A 19,538-nucleotide genomic window follows, 5' to 3' on the forward strand; every position below is an offset into this window, starting at 1 on the left:
TATACACCTCATCCTGCGGCTGCTCAATTGACAGTGGTTGAAGTTCGTCATTTATATACAGACTTAACGGCTACATATAGACGATTGGTTCAGTTTGTAATGCAGACACTAAATAGAAACGCAGCGCGTGCTGCTCCGGCGCACCCACAGGCGGTGGTTCCGGGTATCAATCCGCCCACTGTACACTCAGTGATGGGTAAGGTACCGGCTAAACGAGAGGAAACTCCATTTTGGCTGGCGCAAAAAATTAATACGCTGGAAGCAGTGTTTCCCCATACGGGACCTCAGGATAAACATAGAATATTGACGATGTGTTTGCCGTATGGGATGGTTCCTCCGGTGGACCTTTGTAATACCTGGGGCACGGTGTTTGCCGCGCTCTACACTACGGCACACGGTACGCCGACATTAGCTAATTTACCGGAAGTGCTTAAACAAATTCAAGATGAATATGGGGCTGCCCCTGCCTTAGATTTGGGCATGCAGTTAATGGGCAATTTTGCCACAGTTTCTTCTATTATTTTGAGTAATCTCAAGGGAGAGGCAGTAGCACTAGCAGTGCGAATGCGTCTTCGGGACGTTCCGCAGATTAATCAGGAGCGGGAACTTCAGAGAATAATAGCAGAGACATATTCTAGTATTGGTCGCGATAGCCTAGAGGCTAGACCGCAAAAACACCAATTACAGGGTAAAAATAATAAAGACAATGCTAAACAACAGCAACCTGAGGGTACTAAAAAGCGCTGGGAAAAGAAACAGCAAACACCTAAGAAAGCTGGGGGACAGTCTCCGCAACCGGAGACCCCGCAGAATAGGTATAATCTCAGGACTAGGGATAATTTGAAGACGCCTGCTAGATATCAATATACTGATACACGCCAATCTCGTTCCTTTCAGGACTCCTCAGAGAAGAGAAGTGAGAGAGGTGGGCGGTCAGAGCAGAGAACGGAGTACGTGAAACCAAGACAGGATTCACAACACTCAACGGAGGTTTCTATTAAACAAGAAGAGAAACCGCTGCAACAAAAACAGCAATTTAAAAAGAAGAAAGTGGCAGCAGTCTCAGTTAGACATTGCGCTCAAGAAGAGAGTTCTCTTGACGAACAAGACATGGGCGTTGGCACTGTTTGACAGCGCGGCAGAGGTCACAATAGTTCGCCGGAGTCTTCTAGAGCATCTGGAGGTGAAAGCAACTGATGACTTCATACAAGTCGAAATGGCGGATATGCGAGTCTCTGCTCCTGTTAGAGTATATAAAGTGACTCTGCGATTAGAAGGGGACATTGGGACCATGTGGTAAAATCATATGATGTTCTGCTGGCCGAACAGGATTGCCCACCTGACTTTGTTCGCGACTGTCCGGTTGGGGAGGAGGTTATTACTCCTTCCTTCTCACCACTTGTTCCGAGAGAACTAGCGGAGTCCTATAGTAAAATATGGGCTCTAGCACAGGCACCCGCCCTATATAGAAATAACGTGGGATAGACACTCACCTTATCATGTAATTCCAATAAAGGGCGAACCTCAGCCACAGCCGCAGTATCCTATCAAATTTGAGGCAAGGGCATCGGTTAGGAACATTCTTACACAATTGGAGTACCAGGGTGTAATTGAGCCCTGTGTCTCGCCGATGAATAATCCCTTATTTACGGTTGCTAAACCGGACCATTCATATAGGATAGTGGTGGATTACAGACATTTAAATGGTCATACCCGCACATATGCAATACAGAATTCACATAGCGCAGCGCTTATGAATAATATAGTGCATAAGAAATACAAAACAACGTTAGATATCTCGAATGGATTTTTCTGCCAAAATATAGCGCCCGAAAGTCGGGACTATACCAGTTTCAGTGCGTTTGGCACTCAGAAAAAGTTTTGTCGTTTGCCTCAGGGGTATAAGAATAGCCCAGGAATGTTTTCGGCTCGTGTGACTGAAATGCTGCACGAGTTGGACCCTGAAGCGTTATCATATGTTGATGACATATATCTGACAGACGATGAGATTCTGCAACATCTAAGGCGTGTATCGCGCATTGTTGTGGGGTTTGCTGATATTGGCTATAAGTTTAATTTTAAAAAATCGAAGATTGCCTTCCTCAGCGTCATTTTCCTGGGATATGAGTTGTCGAGTGAGGGCAAGAGCTTAGCGCCACATTTTTTGGAGAAATGTGCTTTATTGCAGCCTCCTAATATGGTTTCAGAAGCTCCAGTCATTGTTGGGGTTTCTGAATTTTGGCAGAACTTACATTCCTGATTATGCTACGCGTATAAAACCCTTATACGAGTTGATTCGCCTGAATTTTTCAAGTAAATTTTGGACGATTGAGCATACACATATCCTACGGGATTTGCAGACTGATCTCTTAGCAGTTAAACACTTACACACACGGGACAATAAGACACATTTAGTCATCAGAGTGATACCTGGGGCTGTTGGGTTTACATATGTCACCTTCAATGAGGGTGAGACAGTTCCGATTGCATACAAGTCCCACTTGTATTCTGCTGCAGAACAACGATTTGCGCAAACTGAGAAAATACTCACTGCAGTACAGATGGCTGTGATTAAAGAAAGACCTCTTGCCCAGGGCCAACGCATTATTGTCGTTTCCCCGATTCCGGCCTTGGAGGCTGTTACAAAAGCGAGTGTCCCTAATTCAAAAGCTTTACACCCGCGATGGATACAATGGGCTACGTCTTTGACAGCCACTGATGTAGATTACATCTTTGACCCTAAACTGCAAACTCAAGAATTTCTTCAATATGAAATGGAGTACCCAGTTCCTGCTGGCACATTGCCTATTGACCAATATCAGGTGGTCATGTATACCGATTGCTCTGCGCAACCAGCGGTTGGGACTAAACAACAGTATTCTGCTGCATGTGTGGTGGTGAGCGGCACTATGGAGGGGGAAGTGTTCTGCCCCCGACATACTTATACTAAAACCTTGGGAGATTGCACGGCACAGCTGGCTGAGCTCAAAGCTCTATTGTTAGCGTTGGAGCACGCGGATCCGGCGATTTTAACCTTGCTGGTCTGTGACTCCTACTACTGTGTTCAGTCTTTCAATTAATATCTACACTATTGGAAGTTGAATGGGTTCAGAGATTCTAAGGGCAACACCATTAAACACAAATTGTTGTGGGGTAAGGTTGCGGATCTGAAAGAGACGCTTCCTAAGGTCCATGTTGTACATACACTTGGACACCAGCGCGTTGGAATACAAGTTGCTGGGAATACTTTGGCGGATGAAGCCGCGAAATCGGCAGTGGCTGTCGCCACTGTGGCCGCAGTGACTCGTTCGAGTTCCAAACCAGACACAGAGATTTCGGCTGCCATAAAAGCTACGGCTGATGGCACGCCATTTCCTAAAGGATTTCCTTCTAAATATAGTTACTGCATGAGTAGTGCGCTAAATGCTGTTGTTAATATTCCAGGCATTGGTGTACGTGAACTACCCAATAAAATTGAGAGACCTCGATTAATTTCTGCAGCACATGAGGGGGTGGCATCTGCACATGCTGATGTGGCTGCCACGATATCACTTTTACAGGCTCGTTACTGGTGGCCTGGTCTCTATAAAGAGACAAAGCAATATGTCCTTTGTTGTGACGTTTGTCAACAAATTAAAGCTTCGTCGGCTAGACGCCCGCAGCAGACGCCCCTTCTGATTTCAAATAAACCTTTACGGTGTGTGTACTTGGATCATTGTGGTCCGCTGACACCAGATAGTGCATACAAATATATTTTGGTTGCTGTAGATTCGTGCTCCAGATTTGTGTGGGTCTGGCCACAACGCTCGGCTGACGCTCGGACTGTTATTAAAGATTTGCGCATCTTTGTCGATACATTTGCAGTTGCTGCTTTTCATTCAGACCAGGGCCCTGCTTTTGCCTCTAAGGTATTCAGGGACACCATTACTTCGTTGGGGGTCCAACTCCAATTCTCGTCTCCATTTTATCCCGAGGGAAATTCTGTTGTGGAGCGTTTAAATCGTGATTTAAAGCAATCCTTAACGGCCAGGGTTATAGGTACGGGTCGTAGTTGGCTAGCCCACCTGTATGGAGTACAGAGAGCACTTAATAACTTGCCTAGACGGTCACTGGGGGGTCGAACTTCATATGAGTGCCTGTTTGGAACACAAATGTATGTTCCTGATCTAGATGGTCCTGGTGTGGAGGCAGCAGATACGCCCTTTGACATAAATTATCATGTCACTGTTTTGCAGGATTTACAACAATTCCGTGAAGATAACTCTTCTGCAAGTGCTGCCTCCTCAGGAATTAAGGATGAGCCAGTAACTCCTACTGGTTGGATACCCAGGATTGGGGATCTAGTGCGTGAAAAGGTTGCAGTAAAGAAATAATTTGGTCCTTCTTATCGAGCACCTGTCCCTGTGTTAGGGGTTAGCGGCACAAGAACTATAATTTTACCGCCACTGCAAGGGGCCAAAGGAAATCGCTTTGTTTCCATTGATAATGTCAAGTTACAACATGTGGCCGATTCTGCACAGCAGACCAAGAGGGACACCCAGTAGTTCCGGAATCCCTCTCACTACTGGGGAAGAAGTCCCGCTGCAGGTGATTTACACCGATGCTGTTTCCTCTCCGAGCTTGGGGAGGGTGGAAGATGATCTTGCGATCGTTCCACAGACGACGATTAATATGGAATCTTTTGATCAAGTTGCTGTACGTTCTACTGATGTTTCTGAACATGTGGTTTATAGCGTGCCTAGGCGAGAACTTCCATCTGCTTCTTTGTTCACAGTTGCTCCTTTTGCAAGAACTGCCTCTGGCTGCTTCAACGACACTGATGATGCAGTGTCCGGATCCTCGTCCTCGATGTCTTCAGTCCGAGGTCCACGTAAGCTGCTGTGTTGGCTTAAACGCACATATTTTGTTTTTCCTTGGAACTATTTGTGGCTTTTTATGGCTGTAATGACTCTTTTTTTGTGGTTGGGATTTGTGGTTACTTTTTTTCTAGTAATACATGGTCATTTTCTTCCTGAACGATCTGACATTGAGCACGTGGAGACTGTGTTAAAACCACATTTTTCGTCTCATATGGTTCGGAGAGATTTGTCCAATGTAAACATTTCTGCAATACCGATTCCGGATGGGATTGTGTGGGATAAAGTAATGTTTGATATATATGGTCCCACTGAATTGATTCAAATACTGTATGTCCTCAAGTTATCAATGAATGATATTGTTATACCAGGCATTGTTTCTGATGATTGGGATGTGAAGACAGTAGATTCTATGCTGACAGATTTGCAATATTATACTGTCTATGACGATGAAGATGCTTACCAATTTAGAGATAATCATGGTGACATGTTTTGCTACAACTATTATGGACACCATTTTATTGATAAAGCTAGTAGCCCTGAGTCCATATTTAATTATGTGCAATGGGAACATTGCTCGACTCCTCCACAAGGGAGTTCGAAAACGTATTATGATAAATTTGCATATTTTTCTGGGCATAACCAACGAAATGCTAAGTCTTACTATTTTAAAGTTACTCCGTATTCTAATAAGCAAATGTTATTGACCTATACTAAATTACTGTATTCAAATTTGCTTGTATCTAAACTTTCGATCGAGGGGTATGAATACTGGTTTAAGACTGTTGACTTGAAAAGTGTTTGGGATACGAAAAATTGGCAGATGCAAGGCAGGGACACATTATTTAGAGCATGTATTATCCCTGTGCAGATGATTTTCCTCAATGACACAGTACAACAGACTAGCTGTTTGGGCTTGGCAACAATTAGAGAGTTAAATTTGCCTAGTATACCTGTCCCTTCCAAATTAAACAACTGGCAGCACTATGTGAATGCTACTTTTAGTGAATTTACACATTGGGTCCAGAATGGTACGCTTAACACTTCATCAATACATCCGGGCGGGTGGTTATTATGGCCTGTAGACACTAATAAGTGTCATCAACGTTTTGTCACCTCTTCAGGGGGGTTCAGGACTAGTAGGGCAGACCCTCGTTACATTTCACCAGAACATGCTGATATTATAACTACATACAGTGTGGGGAAGCTTTGTCAGCAATGGCTGAAGTCATCCACGCTGGATGCAGTTAAGTCACATCTCACGTTACTGTCTAATGATACTGATTTACAAGATTTTTTGTCAGGTCCCAAGGTACCACGGAAGAAAAGATTTTTATACAAAGTTTATAATGAGATTTGGAAGCTTTCACAACAGGAGGCTGCAGCCCGGTTGAGGCAGATTGATCATGAAAACCTGATGCAGACTTTGTCTGTTGTCGATAATGGCATGCATACCCTTTCTGAGTGTGTTTACACGATTGACAGCATTGTTTCCTCTGCTATTGACATTATTAATCAGACATGTCTTCTTTATATCATGGGCAGAGTCAGATGCGGTCCATCATGCAGCTGGGTTGGACTCTTCAGACCTTGAAGGTAGGTCGCATTCCATGGCAGCACATTCGTGCCAGAGAGATCTTTGTCTCCTTTCATTTGACTCGTCAACAACAGCTGATGGCTAAAAAGGAAGCGACGTATGTCATGTGGAATATTGAAAAATTGGAGAAACTGCCTTTCACGGTTGCTGATATTCCGTCAGCTGAGTGGTTGATACATGGGGTTATTAATCTGCCTGTCTCCACTCTGCAATTTACTTCTTGTTTGAAGCACATTCCGGTGGGTAGATATGAACTATTGGGAGACAGTTACATACACGAGGTGTGGGAGCTTCCCTTTCAATACAGATGTGTTAATGGTTTGAGGGAGGTTTTTCTTAGCGGTAGTGAATGCGAAACTTCTGTCAGCCATTCTATTGTTTGTAAACAGCTGTCCTTGCACGGAGCGTGTAACGCTTCGATTGCTAACTTAGCTTGTTATCTGAAGGGAGTTCCGGTCCCGGTTATTAAAAACACTTTCCAGGTGCTTTCTAACGGCAGTTACATTGTTCTTAACAGCGAACGCTGCTGTGGCATGCGTGCCGGGATAGTTTACGTTGTCGTTGACGACAAGGCCGTTACGTGCTGCGGGAATGTGTTGTTTCCCCCCACTCAAATTAGGGAGGTAGCGGACATCTGGCCTCATATTGCTACTTCCAAGGTTAATTTCGACAAGTTGAGTCGACTAAAAGCTTTATTGTTTCAAAAGCATGTGGCCCTTACATCTGCTAGCGAGACCTACGCACTTCAGGTGGCAAGGACATCGGCGGAAATACAGTCCCTTTTGAATACTAACTTTCCAAGTCACTTCGGTGAACTTGTGGGACGTATATTTAATGCATCCAGCACTGCTGGTATTGCACATTTTTTCAAAGCCGTTGGTATTGGTTTTGCTCACACCTTCTCTTCCATATTCGGTTTGATACCTTCGGCTATACACTCTATTTTCGGAAGCATTTTTGGGGGTTTACCGATTACTTTGGCTTTATTGGCTGGGGTCTTGCTGTTGTTGCTATTTTTTCGCACTGGCTGTCCCGCCACGACGAGATTCTATATTGCTGCTCCCGTCGGCGCAGCTGTGTCGTGAACGCATGATGCAGCATTTTGGAGCAACACTCCTGGGCCATTTGGAGTGTGACTGGTCTCTGTCATTCAGACTGGTTTTGGATTGTGTTCAACCCGTGTTTCGGTGCCTTTGGTGCTCGTTTGACCATGCACTGGCTCTCTGTCTCTCACTGCAGCGCCCTCCAGTGGTCGATCCTGATCTGTTGATGGTCCTGATTAGGGCTCATTCCCAGACTTGTGTACTACGGTTGCGTTTGCTTCGTGAGGCAGTTTATGAGATTCCCTTCCTGGAGGAAGACGGTTTTGTCTCATTCATAGGCCCTGCACGGGGTGCCGCCCTGAATGGTTTTGGGGCTTTGGAACACACCTGCTCCTTGGTACTTTGTGGCGTGGATCTTCCGATATTGACATATATCGAAGTGGAGGAGCGCCTACTTTCTATTGCTTCTGTTTAACAATTGGATTTGTTTCCTCTCCTGCAAAATTGACATTATATTGAATTTGGCTTTATTGTCACATGTTTCCTAAATTTATGACTTTGTTGTCTTCTGACCTTGTCGAAATATGTATCTAATTTTAGGTATTGTTTATATCTGGGGCATATTTTTATATTATTGGAACCACTTGCTACCGACAAGGGGAGGGTGTAGTGTGGTTAGTTTTACGTATCCTTTGTGCGTTAGCTTCAGGCTTTAGGCCTTTGTGCACTTTGCCCTGGATGTATTTTATTCATTTGCTGGCAGCTTAGAGCCTCTCTGCACTTTGCTCTAAATGCTTTTTATTAGGCTTCGTACTGTTATTTTTCAAATAGCCAGTTCTACGGTTTTGTTTTTTATTCATATCACACTGTTTAGCCTACTTCAGCACTGGAGTTCTCCATAACACATGCACTCTGTGCTTCAGTCAAGGATACAGTCTGGTACATTGCCGATAGACGTGGTAGGAGTTTAGACTTGGCATTCCTGCGTAGGGACATTTTGTGATCACGCTGACATGTTAGTTATAAAATCACTTCCTTGTCCCAATACATGCAAGAGGGAGATTCCAACCAGGGAACCACAACTAGACGCTGACTGCCTCGTTGCAGATGCTGAACCAAGATCACAGGCCTCTGCTCAGGTATGAGGGCTGATGTCTCCCCGGTGATTCAGAAAGGCAAGTTAGAAGCTTAACATGCTGTGCTCGAAATAGATCAAGCAGAGGGAGAGTAGAGACTAATAGACACGATGATAGCTTTGTTCTTATGTTTTACTCTCCTGGTGACTATTTCAATCCTACTGTGTTGTATGGTTCTGGTTATTGCGGCTCACGCCTTATTATCTAAAATACAGTCGTTTTATTAAAACATTATATAAAACCTATACTGTCTTTGTCATTTGTATATGAGATCATATTGTAAATGAGAGAGTTGGTTTGGATCTGAGTGACCACGACTTCCCTGAGAAGTTCCAAAGATGTCATGCGCTCGGCTGCCCAATCATCTCTCCCCCGTGGGAGAAATGAGGCACTGCTAGTTAGCCGGAGCAAAAACCGGATTTAGGGTGACAGAGTTCCTTACATGTGGGTCCGACTCAGTCCCCCACACCGTGATCGATCCTGCTGCCTAGAAATCCAGGAGTCTCATTTAGGATAATGAGAGCCCACGCAACAGTAGTCCATTGGCGGTACACACCGCCGCACTCAAAATACACACACATTTACAAAACACAACCACATTGGACAATTCAAAATACACACACTGGATACACATACACACACCACACCCACACACTCACACCACTATAAAACACACACCCACATTACCCACAACCCCTTACAACAACATTTTTGGAAGAAGCAGAGAGAGAGAATAGCAAACACAACACCAGCATCCACAGGCACACAACACCATCACTCATACAAAACCCACACACCTCAAAGAACACACACCAACACAACACATCCCACAGCGCAACAAACATCACCTCACACATCACCCACACCACATTATGGCACCTCAAAGACACCCCAGGTTTTCTGAGGAGGAGCTCAGGGTTATGGTGGAGGAAATTATCTGGGTAGAGCCACAGCTATTCGGATCACAGGTGCAGCAGACCTCCATTGCAAGGAAGATGGAGCTATGTCGGAGAATTGTCGACAGGGTCAACGCAGTGGGACAGCGTCCAAGAACACGGGATGACATCAGGAAGAAGTGGAATGACCTGGCGGTGGACCCCCATCTCCTCCCCCACAACTAACAACATGGGAGGAGCAAGTCTTGGTGACCATGCATCCTGAGGGCCTCGCAGGAGTAGCAGGAGGACTGGACTCTGGTAAGGCAAATCTTTACTACTATATCCCCCCCACCCTACCTGCATGCCATCACAAACTCCTACCCCTACCCTCACACCCATCACCCCAACACCCCAGAGATACCCCACTATCACAACTGACACATTCCAAAACCAAGCCCTGCATGTAACACCAATGTATGGACACCCATCACCAAAGCATGTCCAGTAGAGAGACTCGCTTATGCCCCAAAATCACCAATCACATAAGGGCCACAGCAATAATGTAAGCACAGGAGTAGAGGGTAACTCACCCATTGCACAAGATGGCACACACATTACAATAACTATGTATTTACACCCCAAAAGGACCCATACCCAACGTCACCGGACAGGAGTTGCCAGACATATCCAGTCCCCCCACAGAAGAGGCCCACAGTGACAACAGCAGCTCTGCATGCCTGGATCAAGATGACCAGCCCGGGCCCATCAGGGACCTCTGGACAGTCGGTTCCCCTGCCACAGTCACAAACCACCACTGAACCTCCCCCCTCAGGAAACACCACCACAGCACCCACCAGGTGGGCCCATGCCACTGTCCCCAGGACACGTCAATCAGCTGTGTGTCCACCACTACAGGGACCCCAGGCAAACCCACTAACCCAAGACAATCAGGGACCTGGGATCAGTGGCAGTGGGCACACGGGTCAGGGGACAGAGGCACAGGATAACAGGGAAGCTGGGAGGATTGCTGTGCGACAGGGGGAGGACAGGCCCAGGGAACCCACTCTCCACGAGGCACTCTCAAACATCATAAGAGCATACCACCATTCCCAGGAGACCATGGGCACGGTACTGGCAAAGTTTCAGGAGACCCAGTGGCTTCAGGAGGAACAGTACCTGGGGATCAGGGAGGACTTGAAGTCCATTAACATCACCCTGGTCACCATTGCAGGGGTGCTGGCAGACAGGGCCAACACCATGAGGGACACAGTGGCACACCAACGGGCACTGGACACTAGCCTGAACAATGAACAGCCCTCCACCTCCGCCGGCACAAGTGGACAGGAGGTCCCGCCACCGGAACAACAGGCCACCAGCACCCCACCCCCTGCAGAAGGAGAACCACCCCGCAAACGGTCCCTGCAATCCAGGCACAAGACAGAGAACATTGCCAAGACCCCCACCAGGAAATAAGAGTCTCCTGATTGTCACCCTTCTGTCCCACTATGTCACCCTGACAACCTTGAACTGCCATTACTCCACTTCCTATGCCCCCTTGGACAATGCACCTGTGATACCAATAGACTGGACTCCACCCATGGACATTCCTCCACCATCACCCCAGCCCATTGCACATACCCCTCCACTGAATAGCATTTAAATAAACACCCTTGAATCACAAAACGATCTGGAGTCAGTCTGTACTTTTACAAGTGTGTTATTACAACCTCTCTGACAAATAGCAATGCCAGTGTTCATTTTCACATACCAATGTTCAACAGTTGTTGGGTACCAGTAAACATAGCAGAAGGCAGAAAGTGGGACCCAGATATGTAAAATGGAAAGCCAAAGTGAGCTGTCAGGGTCCATACACAGAGGTAAAAAGGCAGAATCATGCAATGTCCTGCAGTAGTATGAAATGAGAGGAGCAGTGCCAGTCTCTTAACTGTGTCTCACTGGAAGTATTGCATGATGACGTTGTTTCGGTTGTCTATATCTTCTTCTTCTGCCTCCTCTTTCTCACTGTCCACAGGCTCCACATCTGCCAGAAGACCAACATCAGGCCCATCCTCCTGCCGAGAAGGCACCTGGCATCGCAAAGCCAGGTTGTGCAACATACAGCATGCCACGATTATCTGGCACACCTTCTTCGGTGAGTAGTATAGGGAGCCACCTGTCAGATGGAGGCACCGGAACCTGGCCTTCAGGAGGCCAAAAGTCCGCTCAATAATCCTCCTAGTTCACCCATGTGCCTCATTGTAGCGTTCTTCTGCCCTGGTCCTGGGATTCATCACTGGGGTCAGTAGCCATGACAGGTTGGGGTAACCAGAGTCACCTGCAAATATCGAGGAACAACTGTGAGACACACACCAACCCTTAGGGACTCTCCCATACCCAGACACCTATTTAAACTGTTTTGGGACCTTGCGCTCACCTATTAGCCACACATGGTGCCTCTGGAGTTGGCCCATCACATAAAGGATGCTGCTATTCCTCAAAATGTAAGCGTCATGCACTGAGCCAGGATACTTGGCATTCACATGGGAGATGTACTGGTCTGCCAAACACACCATCTGCACATTCATGGAATGGTAGCTTTTGCGGTTTCTGTACACCTGTTCATTTCTGCGGGGTGGGACAAATGCCACATGTTTACCATCAATTGCACCAATGATGTTGGGGATATGTCCCAGGGCATAGAAGTCACCTTTCACTGTGGGCAAATCCTCCACCTGAGGGAAAACGATGTAGCTGCTCATGTGTTTCAGCAGGGCAGACAACACTCTGGACAACACGTTAGAGAACATTGGCTGTGACATCCCTGATGCCATGGCCACTGTTGTTTGAAAGGACCCACTGGCCAGGAAATGGAGTACTGGCAGGACCTGCACCAGAGGGGGGATTCCTGTGGGCTGGCGGAGAGCTGACATCAGGTCTGGCTCCAACTGGGCACACAGTTCCTGGATTGTGGCACGATTAAGTCTGTAGGTGATAATGATGTGTCTATCTTACACTGTCAACAGGTCCACCAGGGGTCTGTATACCGAAGGATGACGCCATCTCATCATCTGCCCCATTAGATGTGCCCTATGGAGGAGAAGGGTGAGCAGAGGGTCATATACCACATAGCTTGCACAAGGGTGTTTTGAACAATTGTGATGTGATCGGTGTGTGGCACTGTCTGTCCGTATTCCTGCCCAAAAGTGCTGTGACGCAGTTAGTTGCCCTGCCATGTGGCCCCCTGAAATGTCGGCTGCCTGGCCTGTAAGGAGGGACAAGGGGAAATGAGGTAAATGCGCTGGCATTGTGCAGCGTTGCGGTAGGAGGACAAAGACCGCGGTGCAATTCAGCATTGGTTATCATTGGGCCCTATGGGTTCCATGAGCCAATGACGGTGTACGCCGGCGGTGACGGTGCGCACCGCCGCGGATGTAACCGCCATTTTCTATCTGTTCACTCACTTGATACCTGACCTTCAACAGGAGAGGACCTACACTTCAAGTGCTGCTGTGAACTCAGTCTGGAAGTGACAATGGCTACAGTGTCTAGGGAAAGGGCCCCTGCCTTCACCGCAGAGGAGTTGGGCAACCTGGTGGCTGGGGTCCTCCCCCAGTATACTCTACTGTACGGTCCTCCAGACAAACAGGTGAGTACACTGTGAGCATGATGGATGGGGTGGATGGAAGATACGGGGGTGGGCTGAGGCCAGCATGTGAGGATGGTCAGTGTATGTGTTTGTGTTTCTGGGCCCGGGTGGGAAGTTGTGGCCAATAATTAAGAAGAACCGGACGGGGGAGTAAAATCCATTTTTACTTCACTTTTCCTCTAGGTCAGCACCTACCAGAAGAAGGGTATTTGGCATGCCATCACCAAGGAAGTGCGGACCCTGGGGGTCTACCATAGAGGGAGCACCCACTGCTGCAAAAGATGGGAGGACCTGCGCCGCTGGAGCAAGACGACGGCAGAGGCCCAGCTGGGGATGGCCTCCCAACGTGGAAGGGGTGCCTGTCGCACCATGACCTCCCTGATGTACCGGATCCTGGCGTTGGCATATCCTGAGTTGGATGGGCGCTTGAGGGAATCACAGCAGACACAAGGGGGTGAGTACAGTTTCATTCAGCTGATTTGGCATGCTGTATGAGGTGTCTGGGTGGGGGAAGTGGTCTGAGGGTTCCCCTAGGCCAGGGTAAACTTGTTAGGGTAGGTCGATTGTTGGGCAGGCTCTGTGGCACTCCAACCCCAAAAGTGGTAGTGGCCATCTACACCCAGTCAGGCTCCTGTGGGTTCCAGGTGTGCATCAAAAATGGGCTTAGGCACAGTCCACCATGGGCAGGTGATTTTCCCAAGAACAGTTAGTGCATGGCCTAGTGCATAGGGCTGCTCCCTGTGTGTTGTGTCCGCCAACGGTGGTGTTGTTGCTGGTATTGACTATGTGTCTCCTCTGTCTTTCCCCCCCTTTTTGTTTTGTCATCCTGTCCTTGTGTGCATTGGCATCATCTGGTGGAGCAGCATTGGCACCGGAGCAGGAGGGAGCTGCAACCCACATGGCCCAGGAGGGTGAATGTACGGAGTCTGAAGGCACTAGTGGGATGGAGGGCGAGGGGAGCTCCACGACGTGGACAGGAGGAGACACCAGCGACAGCGACTCCTCCTCTGATGGGAGCTCCCTTGCGGTGGCTGGCACCTCTGTGCCCACTGCAACAACAGGTACAGCCGCCACCCTCCCCCCCACCGGCACCGCCCTCCCAGCAGCCCCTCAGCATGTTTCCCGTGCCCTCTCACCCAGGAGGGTGGGCATCTCCTTCGCCCCAGGCACCTCAGGCCCAGCCCCAGTCAGCCCTGCTGATTCTGGTGTGGCAGCCCAACAGAGAGCATTTCAGGCTCTGGCCTCAGCACTGATGGCAGCCATTGTCCCTGTGTCCAGCCTCCTCCCTCCAACTTCCATTACCCAGACCCAATCCCCTCTACCTCAGCCTATCCCAAGCACACCATCAGACCAGCATGCACACTCATCAACACACAAAAGTGGCTCAGGCAAACATAAGCACCACACATCCCACAGGCACTCCCACAAACACCATACCCATGCAGACACACCAACATCCACTGCCTCCACTGTGTCCCCCTCCTCCACGTCCTCCACCTCCCTCCCAGTCTCGTCTCCACTCACACCTGCATGCACTACATCCTCAGCCACTACCTCCATCACCAGCACGTCCATCACCACACACTGCTCACGTGCAATCACGACCCCTACTACCATTCACACGTCCCCTGTGTCCTCTCCCAGTGTGTCTGTGAGCCCTCCTCCCAAAGTACACAAACGCTGGCACACACCCACTCAACAGCCATCCACCTCACAACAGCCTCCAGCCCATGCACCCTCACCCAAACTCAGCAGACGTACACCTCCTACAACCACTACCACTTCCTCCACTCCCAAACCCCATCCATCTTCCCATCCCAGTGTGTCTAAAAAACTTTTCCTAGCTTACATGGACCTCTTCCCTACACCTCCCCCCCTGTCCTTCCCCTAGGGCCAGGATGTCCAGATCCCAGCCCAGCACCTCAGCCACAAAATCCTCGAGCACTGTAGTCCCTGCAAGTCCAGTAACATTGCGGGAAGCACCCATCAGGGCTGCCAGTGTGCCACGTAGTGAGGCCAAGGATCACCCTTTTCCGCCAACTGCCAAGGTGAAGAAGGGGCCCACATGCCGTAGGGAAAAGCCGCACCAACCACCCAGCAAGGCCTCCTCCAAGACAAAAGAGGACAGTCCCAAGGTCCCAGCAGCGACTTCCAAGGTGTGGAAGGGACACAAGGCCAAAGGGAAGTCAGCTCAGGGCACGGAGCCTCCGGGTGAGGGACTGGTGTCACCCCTTCAGCAAGACAGAATAGCAACCTGTACGGCGGTGGCCACCGCCGCAACCACCTGCACCGCCACCTGCATGTCTGCTGCCTCTGCTACAGTCCCCAGCATCATCCCCAGTGGGCAGCCGTCCGAGGCTGCAGTAGACGTCCTGCTGTCTCCCTCCACAGGTGCTGACACCTGCACCACCGGCAGCATCTCACTGAGAGACTTGAGAGACTGTGGCCTTGCACTCCCCAGGACCAAGCAGTGGGCATGGAGCTCCCTCGTGGAGCAGTGGCGTCGTCCCATCATTCAGCTGAGGTGCCCTCCCTCCCCTTCCCCCTGAGGTGCCTGTTTTTTTTCGAACTGATGCCCCAGCAGTGTTCTCTCCGTTTTGAGGCAGGTGTTGTGTGGGCTTCACCTCTACCATTTGTGCTGTTACAATTGCAGCAACAGGTGCTGGAACAGTTACAATAGAAGCAGTAACACTTGCAGTCTTCACTGCTTGCCCTGGCTCAACCTGAGCAGGCACATTATTTGGTAAAATGGGTTGTGCAACAGCCTGTGTCAGAATAGGCTGTGTTATCAGAGACTGTGCAACAGCAGATTGAGCTACAATGGGCTGTGCTGCAATGGGCAGGGTAATTGGTAATGGCCTTTCAATTTGTTATGCGTTTTATGCGTTTGGCTCAACAGGGGCTGTCCCCACTCCCACATAAGTTGGTGGATCTGCAGTCAATAATTCATCTATTATATCTTATACTGAATCAGTATCAGTGTCTGATTTCATTTATTCTTTTGTATCTTTCTCCCCATGAATCTTTTTCCTTTTGGGTTTTTCACGTTTTTCAGATTTCTCTTTTTCTCATTTGCAATTGCAGGGTATAATCTAGCTCCTTCCACTATGTTCTTTCTTCATCCCCATGATTGCTCATCCCAAATTGCATATGTATAATTTTTCAATGTCCTTTTTGCCTTTTTGTTCATCTTTGGCATCTCTCTCTATCCCTGTTGCAATCCATCTTCTCCCATGAACTCTGTGCTTCAAATTGTGTTAGTCTAGGAGGAGGCTTCTTGTCACAAAGCACTTTTCACTTTCATAATCTGTCTATAATTCTCAAATTAAATGTACCCCATCTAGGAAAGCACAATGAACCATCTTTCATAGTGATCGTGCACCATTTGCGAAGCCATACACATGTGTGTAACCCTACCACAATCATCATATGGCAAGCTGGTGTACCCTAGGGAGGTGCCTCTTCACTCTCCCTTACGGCAATAGTCACATCATCTCTCATTAAACGTCTGATAGCTTTGAGTAATTTCATGATTCCAAATTTAAATTAACAGATGTCAAACAACAAAATATATATCTTCAATGTCTTGACTGCTTCATATACGTCAGATTTCAATAAGCCTGTTTTCCAATTTCTGTGCAGCTCTGTAAACCAATCAACCAATCACTGTGTGGGTCTTCACACAGCTCAACCAATCTCAGTGCAGCATTTCACACTAACCAACCAATACCAGCAAGGCATACTATCATACTACAACCTGGTCCTTGCAGCAGCTCGCCCTCCTTTACAATTTATCCATATTCATACAAGGCATCAATTCTACTAATCTATGCAATATAAAATAGCAGTCTCTGTCTACCCCTTTTAAGGAAAACAAAAAGAACCATTCAACAACCAGAATATTCAAGTTTTTACATCCTCTGACTTTTCCATCAAAATGGGTTTGACTCAAACGATTGAAATCTCAACCAGCGGGAAATCACATTTTCAATGTAGTTTCACCTTTGAGCATCAGGTTTCACTATCATTAATCAATGTTAGTACAATTACAATACATTTTCACTGTGATCAGCTGTAAAAAGCGCTGGCACGATTGCAAGTACAGGACAAACTAGAAACTGGCCAGCAACCACAAGACAGCATTGCAGACAGGAGGTAGAAGTCCAGTGCCCCAGGAGCAGCTGGATGACTTTGAGGAGATGGTGGGAGCTGCCATCCCTGAGGAGTTGGTGATAGGAGTCCTTGGAAATGACAATACAGCATATGATGAACAACAAGAACCACAGGGTAAGTTGCGGAGAGGGGGCAATGTGGTAACAAGGCAATGTATTACGGTGCAGGCAGCTATGTCCCAGCACTAAAATGCACTGTCTGCAAGCCAAAGGGTAATATGTTGGCACGTCTGTGGTTAAACAGCATGCCGTAATGCATGCTGACCACCCACAATTTGCACAGCCCAGTTCAGAACCGTCACCTTACTCCCTTTATTTGGTGAAGTGCAGCATCAGTCCATGTTTATTTAACTTTGTAATTTTGGTAATTGCAGTGCAATGTACAACAGTACTCACCACAACTACAACTCCCAGAATGCACAGCAAAAAACATGGACTGGAACAATGCATCAAGCATGCACACTGCCACCCTGCACAACCTGACTGTTACAATACAGGACACCTTGTAGCTCTGACTTGGGCTTAAGAACACTAACCTAGAATTTAAATTCTCAGAATGGAATGGCTGTGTCACAGGAGGAACAACTTATATGAGGGGGGCTAGGTGTGGGTGATGGAAGGTATCCACACAGAGGGACAATGCAAGATACATGTCTATAGTACCATGCATAAAACTAAATTATACCCAGTTGACATGGCATGGAGGGTGAATGCACACAGGTGTCAGTCGCCATAGAAGGGACCGCAGGAACTCCTTGCAAATATTCAATTGGAGGATGGGGGAAATGTAAGCGATGCACACCGCAGGACTATGTGTGTATAAACTGATGATGATGTATGGGCATGGTTGCCCACTGCTACAGCTGTACAATGTAGATACTGACTGTGCATGGAAAAATTACATTTGGTTTGAATGGGGAAACTGTGCATACTGGGAGGTGGGAATGGACATGTGTATTGCATTGTAGCTGCACAAATACAGATCCACTGCTGGGTCTGACTGTGCAACACTTGTGGAACACCTGATGAGGGATGGCAGAAAACTGCCCATTGGGGGACTACAACCTACATGTCATGGGGACGGAGGGGAACATATAGCATGCGCCAGAAGCAAGTCTGATACAACATTGTCTCATGGTGCCACATGTAAAAGATTTAGGATTTCAAACAGGGACTTGACAAGGGATACCTGGAACAACTTAGCTGTCACAATTGACAGGACTCATGGAAGAAACCAGGCTAAAGTGGGTGGGCCTTCTGATGTGGGAATCATATGTAGGTACTTTCCATGATTTAGACCACTACTACTATATGTGGTGAGGCCTCACCAATAGCTTTCTATAACAAAGCAACATGTAGCACATTGGATACTGTCACGCATAATCCATGTGGTCTAGGCATGTGAGAAGTAAAGTATAATCTGTGTAGGACCACTGTGTGGCACTTACCAGTGTACCAGGACCCAAAAGTAGGTAATCAGAGAAGGCATATATACATAAAATGGTGTGGGCCTAAGACACCTGGGGGGTTATTCTAACTTTGGAGGAGGTGTTAATCCGTCCCAAAAGTGACGGAAAAGTGACGGATTTACCACCAGCCGTATTACGAGTCCATTATATCCTATGGAACTCGTAATACGGCCGGTGGTATATCCGTCACTTTACCGTCACTTTTGGGACGGATTAACACTCCTCCAAAGTTAGAATAACCCCCCTGATGTATTACAGCCTGCAGATAAAAAACTCTGATCATGGTGAAATGGGGCAATGTCAGTGAGCATAAACTACCCAGTCGGACAGGGCCCATCACCTCACAGTAGGAACACAGTGCTTGTGAGAACAATGCAGAGATACTGCCATTTACAATGGAAATACTGTGAAATTGTGCATCCATTCTCATACCTAGCAGATTTACTACACATCACTCTTGAACTGATGACCACATCTCTGAGAAAGTGGCGCAACATGGCGCAGCAAGCCATATTGCTTGGCGGTGCTGCATCATTTTTAAAGTACAGGGATGCAAGGTATTTAAGAGAAATACAATTCATCCCTGTACTTTCTTAAATGCAGGTACACAGACTACTGGCAAGCACCAACACAGGCTCCATTGCACCATAGTGCTCGGGTGCCTCCATTGCAGGGATGATTGCTTAAGTGACACCTTCCTGCGCATAAACAATCATTAATGGCATCTTCCTCTGTCTATGT

The sequence above is a fragment of the Pleurodeles waltl genome, chromosome 5 (assembly GCF_031143425.1).
Source record: "Pleurodeles waltl isolate 20211129_DDA chromosome 5, aPleWal1.hap1.20221129, whole genome shotgun sequence".
Lineage (NCBI taxonomy): Eukaryota > Metazoa > Chordata > Amphibia > Caudata > Salamandridae > Pleurodeles > Pleurodeles waltl.